The following is a 9,432-nucleotide window of genomic DNA, read 5'->3' on the forward strand; positions in this document are numbered from 1 at the left end:
AAATAAGCAAACAACACATAGAAAACAGAATCTGTCAAAAATAGAACAGTCTGTAGTAATTTGAATCAAACGTATACTTACGGAACTTATCAAATTCTCAAATAAGTTGCTGGACCTGAGGAATTTATCTATTAATCATCTGCAAAAATAATTAACTAAATAGCACTCTCCAATAAAACATGGCAGCAGTTCTCGTGAGCACTAAAGTTTCTGTTTTTTACAGCATGATCGCAAAGACTTTCCCCAAGTCTTCCCAAAGGTTCTACTTGGCACAAACACTAATTAAACACAAAAAAAACAGAGCCATAATAGAGGCTAGATAAATTATTTATTACTAAACAGGAACAAAAATGAAGTTGGGTTGCCTCCCAACAAGCGCTATCGTTTAACGACCCTAGCTAGGCATGATGATTACAATGATGCTCACATAAAAGATAAGAATTGAAACATAGAGAGAGCATCATGAAGAATATGACTAGCACATTTAAGTCTAAGACAGTTCCTATGAATAGGGATTTTGTGAGCAAACAACTTATGGGAACAATAATCAACTTGCATAGGAAGGTAAAACAAGCATAACTTCAAAACTTTAAGCACATAGAGAGGAAACTTGATATTATTGCAATTCCTACAAGCATAAGTTCCTCCCTCATAATAATTTTCAGTAGCATCATGAATGAATTCAACAATATAACCATCACCTAAAGCATTCTTTTCATGATCTGCGAGCATAGAAATTTTATTACTCTCCACATGAGCAAAACTCTTCTCATTCGGAATAGTGGGAGTATCATAAGAAACTTGAATACTATAAATTGTTTCCACATTAAAAGAGTAATGTTCAGAAAAGGGGTAACCATAATAATGACAAGTTTTATAAATATAATCACTACTTTTTATAGCATAAGTATCATCACAATAGTCATCATAAGTAGGAGGCATGCTATCATCATTATAAATTTGCATTTCAAAACTTGGGAGACTAAAAATATCATCTTCATTAAACCTAGCATCCCCAAGCTTGGGACAAACATTAATTGCAGCAAATATATTCTCAAAAACATCATGTTCATCAAACATAGCATCCCCAAGCTTGGGCCTTTTCATATCATAAGCATAATCACTCTCATCATTAATAGTATGGATAGCACCAACAGTATAGCAATTATCATATTCTTCCAAGCAAGTGCCAAAAAGATTTTCAAGATCATAAGAAGTATCATTATCTTCCACAATTATATTTTCATGAGGCACAATAGTAATAGGAGCAGCATTATTTGAGAGAGATATCTTTTTACCTCTCTTTCGTTTTCTTTTCTTCTTCTTCACCACATCGTGTGTGGGTTCAATCCTCTTTTTGGAGCTCCTTATTAATGAGATTTGTTGAATAGGAGGCTCCTCCTCGTTACCTGATTCATCATAAGAAATAATAGGAGAATATTGGGAAGTCTCTTCCCTTTCATTAGTGTTCTCTTCATCTTCTATTTGCTTTCTTTTCTTTATGTAATTGGCAATATATGGATTTTCAATGCAATTCACCACACAATACATATAAATTTCCTCTAGATCAAAACCAAGAAGTTTATAACAGGCAAATTCTAGAAGATGCCCAGTTATATGTTTCATTTCTTCGCAACCCATAAGCAAGATAAGTTCATTATAATGTGCAAGGGAAATCAACTCACCACAATTTTTGGACACGATTAGATCATGAAACAATTTGCATCGGATAGCTAAATGACCAATTTCATTGCAAAGTCCACAAGTATGGCAAAGAAAATTTAAATTTTCAGCACAATCATCTAGCCTTTCTTGCAACAATTTAGTTTCTAAGTGTTTAAGCCTCTTGCAATATCTATCTTCTCTATTTGGTGTGTACTTGCAAACCCAATGCACTCCACAAAAATTGACATGTTTATAGGAGACATTTTCATCATAACTAGTGCAATCATCATTAGTACCATGGATATTCAAGGAGTTCATACTAACAACATTGCAATCATGCTCATCATTCAAATATTTAGTGCCAAACATTTTAATGCATTCTTCTTCTAACACTTTGGCAAAATTTTCCTTTCCATCATACTCACGAATATTAAAAAGATGAAGTATATGAGACAAACTCAATTCCATTTTTTATAGTTTTCCTTTATAAACTAAACTAGTGATAAAACAAGAAACTAAAAGACTCAATTGCAAGATCTAAAGATATCCCTTCAAGAACTCACCTCCCCGGCAACGGCGCCAGAAAAGAGCTTGATGTCTACTACACAACCTTCTTCTTGTAGACGTTGTTGGGCCTCCAAGTGCAGAGGTTTGTAGGACAGTAGCAAATTTCCCTCAAGTGGATGACCTAAGGTTTATCAATCCGTAGGAGGTGTAGGATGAAGATGGTCTCTCTCAAGCAACCCCGCAACCAAATAACAAAGAGTCTCTTGTGTCCCCAACACACCCAATACAATGGTAAATTGTATAGGTGCACTAGTTCGGCGAGGAGATGGTGATACAAGTGGTATATGGATGGTAGATAAAGGTTTTTGTAATCTGAAAATATAAAAACAGCAAGGTAACTAATGATAAAAGTGAGTGTAAACGGTATTGCAATGGTAGGAAACAAGGCTTAGGGTTCATACTTTCACTAGTGCAAGTCCTCTCAACAATAATAACATAACTGGATCACATAACTATCCCTCAACATGCAACAAAGAGTCACTCCAAAGTCACTAATAGCGGAGAACAAATGAAGAGATTATGGTAGGGTACGAAACCACCTCAAAGTTATTCTTTCCAATCAATCCGTTGGGCTATTCCTATAAGTGTCACAAACAGCCCTAGAGTTCATACTAGAATAACACCTTAAGACACAAATCAACCAAAACCCTAATGTCACCTAGATACTCCAATGTCACCTCAAGTATCCGTGGGTATGATTATATGATATGCATCACACAATCTCAGATTCATCTATTCAACCAACACATAGAACCTCAAAGAGTGCCCCAAAGTTCCTACCGGAGAATCACGACGAAAATGTGTGCCAAACCCTATGCATATGTTCATGGGCGGAACCCGCAAGTTGATCACCAAAACATACATCAAGTGAATCACGTGGTATCCCATTGTCACCACAGATACGCATGGCAAGACATACATCAAGTGTTCTCAAATCTTTAAAGACTCAATCCGATAAGATAACTTCAAAGGGAAAACTCAATCCATTACAAGAGAGTAGAGGGGGGAGAAAACATCATAAGATCCAACTATAATAGCAAAGCTCGCGATACATCAAGATCGTACCACCTCAAGAACACGAGAGAGAGAGAGATCAAACACATAGCTACTGGTACATACCCTCAGCCCCGAGGGAGAACTACCCCCTCCTCGTCATGGAGAGCACCGGGATGATGAAGATGGCCACCGATGAGGGATTGCCCCCTCCGGCAGGGTGCCGAAACGTGTCTAGATTGGTTTTCGGTGGCTATGGAGGCTTCTGACGGCGGAACTCCCGATCTATTCTGCTCCCCAATTGTTTTAGGGTATATGGAGATATATAGGAGGAAGAAGTGCGTCAGGGGGTCCACAAGGGGCCCACGAGGGTGGAGGGCGTGCCCAGGGGGTGGGCGGGCCCCCTGCCTCGTGGCTTCCTCGCTGATCCCCTGACGTGCATTCCAAGTCTTCTGGGCTTCTTCTGATCCAAAAATAAGTTCCGTGAAGTTTCAGGTCAATTGGACTCCGTTTGATTTTCCTTTTCTGCGATATTCTAAAACAAGGAAAAAACAGAAACTGGCACTGGGCTCTGGTTAATAGGTTAGTCGCAAAAATCATATAAAATAGCATATAAATGCATATAAAACATCCAAGGTTGATAATATAATAGCATGGAACAATCAAGAATTATAGATACGTTGGAGACGTATCACCCCTCGCCGATGTGACCACCACACTACCCATGCCTTGCCACCGTGTCAAATCACTCCGGCATGACGCCTCGCTTCTCCAAGACGAAGGACAGCACCCTGGACGGCCTACAGCGACGCCCCCGAGTCCGTGTTCCACACCGACATCTGAACATCCCCGCCGCTCGACTCGTCGCGTCCGGAGCATCCCCGAGCCAGCATACCTACCCAACGGACTCGCGGTGAGCCCCTGAGCATCTCCCCTCTCCCCTTTTGCTCGCTCCCGTGCTGTAGCGTTGTTCCCCGCCGTGACCAAAGCCGCCGTCCGCCATGGCCGTTGTTCCTGCAGCGACTGTGCTTCTCCGCTCGGGCCCACGCACCCCGCATGCTCCTGGAGCAACCATGAGTCCAATGCCACCCCAAGACGGCTTCCTTGCAAGCTGCGGCCCCACAGCCGCACACCTCTGAGCTCCGACCGCCGCGTGGCTCATCCCCGCCGCCATTACAGGCCACACCAGCGCACACTGCGGCCACCACTAGATGTGCTGCACCGCGGGCTTTTGAACGCGCCTAGCTGCGCGTCCAGCCGATGCCGGAGTTGGCCGGACGGGCATCGTCGTCACGCCGGTTTAGCGCCGGTGATAGCCGCTGACGTGGCATTTTAGTTAGCGCTAATGGCCGGGTGAATTAACCTCTGCCCCGATGACATGTGGGTCCCCCGTGATTAACTATCCCTGGTTTTGTTTCTGTCTAGTTTAACTAATCATAGTGGCCCCACGCGTCAGATTTGACCCTACTGACGCAGCCATTGACCAGGCCCACCTGTCAGCGGCACTAACCAGCCCTGTGTCACTGACGTGTGGACCCCACACGTCAGGTTTAACCAGGACTAGCCCCATTGACCTGCTGACGTCATGACGATGTCATGCTGATGTAGTAAATAATTTTTATATTTAAAGTAATTCAGAAATTCTAGAAAATAGTTAAAACTTCTAAAACTCATAGAAATTCAACCGTAACTCCAAATGAAATAAGTTATATATGAAAAATTATCAGAAAAAATATGAGGAATCTGGTTATGGCATTTTCATGCATGTTAGAATAACTTATGGCTACTGTATAGGACAAATAAAATAAATGGCATTTAAATAACCTCATGTGGAGTTTGAATTTGAACCTTTGGTTCAAACCAACTTCATTTAATTGTGTTGCTAGTTGCATTAGCTCAAACAACAGCATATTGCCATGTCATGATCATGCATCATATTGCGCATTGCATTGATTGTGTTCCTTCTCTGTTGCCGGTATTTGTCCCCTCTTAGTAGACGTGGTTCCGACGATGAGTTCGATGACACCGATGAAAAACTATACTATGTTCAGAAGTGCCAGGCAAGCAAAAAACCCCTTGTTCATTCCGATACAATCCCACTCTCTCTCGCTCCTGCTCTCTTTTACTGCATTAGGACAACAACGATTCAACTGTTACATGCTGCGGTAGTTGAACCCCTTTCATCTGCATGACCTGTCATTGCCACAGTAAATAGATGAAACCCACTAGTATGAGTAGGAGTTTTTTGAGCCCTGATGTGCCTACTCATTCATGCTTGTTTGTCATGCCTTCTACTGCTTAGAGTTGAGTCAGGTCTGATTCATCGGGAATGAATTGGAATGGTGATGAACATGTCCTACTGTGTGTGAGCTAAGTGTGTGAACACGATTTGGTAAAGGTAGCGGTGAGAGGCCATGTAGGAGTACATGGTGGGTTGTCTCACTGAAACTGCCCTTAGGAACTGAGTTATGTGTTTGTGATCCGTGAATAGCTACTACCACACATTGGGCTTCGGGCACTCCAAGCTCTCTCGACTTATTAATCAACCCGATCTCTGTCCAGGAGTTGCAACTAGTTTCTGGTGTTTGTAGGACATGTGTTGGGGGCCGTGCGTAGCGCTGACCCTAGGGGTGGGCTATGATGCGGTAGAGACATGAGGCACGGTGTACCGGGATGCCCGTTTGGTGCCTCGGGAACCCTGCTCTCATCCTTTGGGGCCGTGAGCGAAACCTCGGCCGGATCTCCTTGCGGATGGAACCCGAATAGGCGATAAACCTGGACTAGAGACTTGTGTGGTTAGTCAGGTCACGGCCGACTCCCTAGCCAGGCTTCCGCTTGAAGGTTTTCGAGATACACGCTGTGTACATGGTGGTAAGTGGCGAGAGCGTGTGTGAAGAAGTACACCCCTGCGGGGTTATAAATGATCTATTCGAATAGCCGCGTCCGCGGTAAAGGACTTCTGGGTTGCCTATACAGTTCATAGACAAGTGAAAGTGGATACTCTAAAATGCGTAAGATAAGCGTGAGTGCTATGGATGGCGTTCTCGTAGGGAGACGGGAGCGGATCCATAGTGGTGTATTGATATGGTGAATATGTGGACTCTTGTGCGCCACCTCAAAAGAGTTACTTGCAATCGTAGTTTAGGATAGCCACCGAGTCAAAGCTGGCTTGCTGCAGTTAAACTCCACCACCCCCTTTGTTGATACCGATGCATATGTAGCTAGTTCTGATGTAAGTCTTGCTGGGTACATTTGTACTCACGTTTGCTTAATTTATGTATTTGCAGAGAGACTTCAGTCTCATAGTAGTTTCGCGTGGACCTCGACGTTTAGCTTGTTACCTCAGCTACGATCTTGTGCCCTTGGCAAGGTCTTGTAGATAGTCAGGCTTCTCAGCCTTTTTCATTTGTAGTTGTGTGTACTCAGACAAGTTAAGCTTCCGCATGTGCTTTTTTCTTATTTCACTTGAATGCTGGGTCTTTAGACCCATGTTTGTAATTGGCTCCTGAGAGCCTAATGAATAAATACTTGAGTCATAGAGTTATGTTGTGATGCCATGTTGTATTTGCACATATCAAGCATATTGTGTGTATGTTATTGAAATTCTTGGTATGTGTGGGATCCAACAACCTAGTTGTTTATTCTTGGTAGCCTCTCTTACCGGGAAATGTCTCCTAGTGCTTCCACTGAGCCATGGTAGCTAGCTACTGCTCCGGAACACTTAGGCTGGCCGGCATGTATCCTTCTTTGCTCCTGTGTCTGTCCCTTTGGGGAAATGTCACACGGTGTGTACCGGAGTCCTATTAGCCTACTACAGCCCGGATTCTCTGAAGTCCTGTTAGCCCAGCTGCTACAGCCCAGATTCACTCGCTAATGACCGACACGTTCGTTGTTGGGTCAGGTATGCCTGTCCCTATAAGTTAGTGCCACTTTGGGTTTAAAACTAGTCATGTCGGCCCGGGTTCTTTGTCATATGGATGCCAGCGACACTATCATATACATGAGACAAAAGGCGCAAACGGTCCCGGGCCAGGTAAGGTGGCACCCATGGGAATACCGCGCGTGAGGCTGCAAAGTGATATGATGTGTTACATGCTAGATTGGTGTGACTTAGGATCGGGGTCCTGACAGCTTTGGTATCAGAGCCTGACTGCCTATAGGATTACCAAGCCAAACAGGTCGAAGTCGTGTCTAGAAATGCTTTAGTTATATAAGGGAATTGATTGTGGATGGGAACGTAAGGCTCTTTTTACTCCTTTACCTTATGCCTTCTGATTTGAGTCACCTTATCTTTCCTACGGGGTTAAGGAAACTAGGATTTCTATTCTTTCTATCAGGTTCACGTGTTACTAATCCATAGAATCTTATAGGATTGTTGGTTCCAGGCCTCTGTTCAGTTTCTACTACTTTTAGTTTGTTGTTAATTGAACCAGAACCTTGATATGATGTTGTTAAGTGACTATGCAAATCCTTGTGAATGTCTAAAATCTTTTTCTGAGCATTTATAGCTGTTATGCTGTCTGAGTCATCCCAGGTTTCTAAACAGTCTGATGCATTTGCAAATTCCTTCTTTCCATTCCCGATGTTCCTTTGGGCCAGAATAACCAGACTAACTAGTGGGTTGAGGTACTCTGTTTCCTTCACATATATGTTGAAGCCATTATTATGACCCTAGGTGTCTTAGAGAACCACTCAGCAATCTAGGAATGCTTATATTCCGAGTGTGATGATTCTGGCCATTATTCTTGAAAGCATCCCGTGATGCCATCTAGTTAGTAGGCATTCTATTTCTGGGTTCTTGAGCCCAAGATTCACTCTACTTACCATGTGTTGATACTATTGCTCGTACCTTTAGGATATTAGTAACCTTTGCGATAGTCCTCGAGATCCGTGGTATTTTACTCTTCCAAATACCATGAACTACTTATGGCAGGAGTTCCTCGTTAAACCGAAAGATCACAAGCAGGGTGCTCTTGATGAGTTCTCGATTCTATGTTGTGACTCTGCCAGTTCTACCTTTCCGCATGGGTTATCCGGAAGAAATATGCTGAACTCGTTCAACATGCTAATCTATGCACCCACAACTCAGAAAATCGCACGTTCCTTTGAGTTGTCCCTCTTTAGTTGTTTTCTGACCTTCGTCTATCAATTGATAGTCAAGAGTATGCGTGCATTCATTCATTGACGCCTATTATTCTTGTGGTCCGAAAAGCCATTCTATTCCGGAATGACTAGGAGAAACAAACTCCAATACCTCGTCCATCTCTGGGATTGGGTCGAAGTAGTTGTATTCCATAGATCAAATGCCAATCCAACTTTTGTTCTATTCTACCTTGGAGTATTACCCTCTTTATGTCAGGAATGTCATGAGAATTGCACCACCTCTTATGAATTCATGATTTAGTGATACTTCTTGCCATCATTATTCATTCCTTGGTTACGTGTTGGTTGTAACCGGAATGCTGACAAGTGAACTGTGATGTGTGAAATCAATACTCCTAGCAACCTTGTTGCTTGGTGGTTAATGGACAATACTCTCATTCTTAGCATGCTAGTTATTGAATCATCATTCTAAGATTTATAGTGTGACCTAGTCCATTTTCCCTGGTGCACTCCTCGATCAATGAGATAGGATTGTGTCAATCCATCACTCTCTTGATCACATTGTCTTGCCCTGAAAAGCAAGATTGTTCTCGAGCTTAGTAACATATCGGTGGTTCGTGATTTTCTGAATATCTTCTCGAAAGTGTTACCAGGTTGTCACCTGACCGCTATGTTGAGTTCGTGATCAAGTTGGTTTCTTGTAAACCACCCCTTCTCCAAGAATCTGTGTTGGATACCCCTGAGCTAGTTGGTTAAGCCAAACAACATCTTGGAGAGTTGGAAGAAAACAGCTTGCCTAGCTTAGTTCATTTCAAGGGTTATATTTGTGTGTGATGAAGGAAGATGATATCTTCATCAATTCGTCCTCGTGATCAATTGTTGGATATACTATCTTGTCAATACTTTGATATGAGTGTGGGCTATCATCAAATCAAATCAGAACCAATGATGTTCGTAATGTTGTCTTACTCGTGGTTGTTTCCTCGAGTGTACACCATTATATCTTTTGGGTCTAACCAATGCTATCACCGTGTTCACTTAATTGTGGAATTCCATTTTTATTGAAACCTAGATGAATTGTTGTTGAGTCCATCGACAACATCC

This window comes from Triticum urartu, chromosome 2A (assembly GCF_056163025.1).
Source record: "Triticum urartu cultivar PI428250 chromosome 2A, HENAU_Tu73, whole genome shotgun sequence".
Classification (NCBI taxonomy): Eukaryota; Viridiplantae; Streptophyta; class Magnoliopsida; order Poales; family Poaceae; genus Triticum; species Triticum urartu.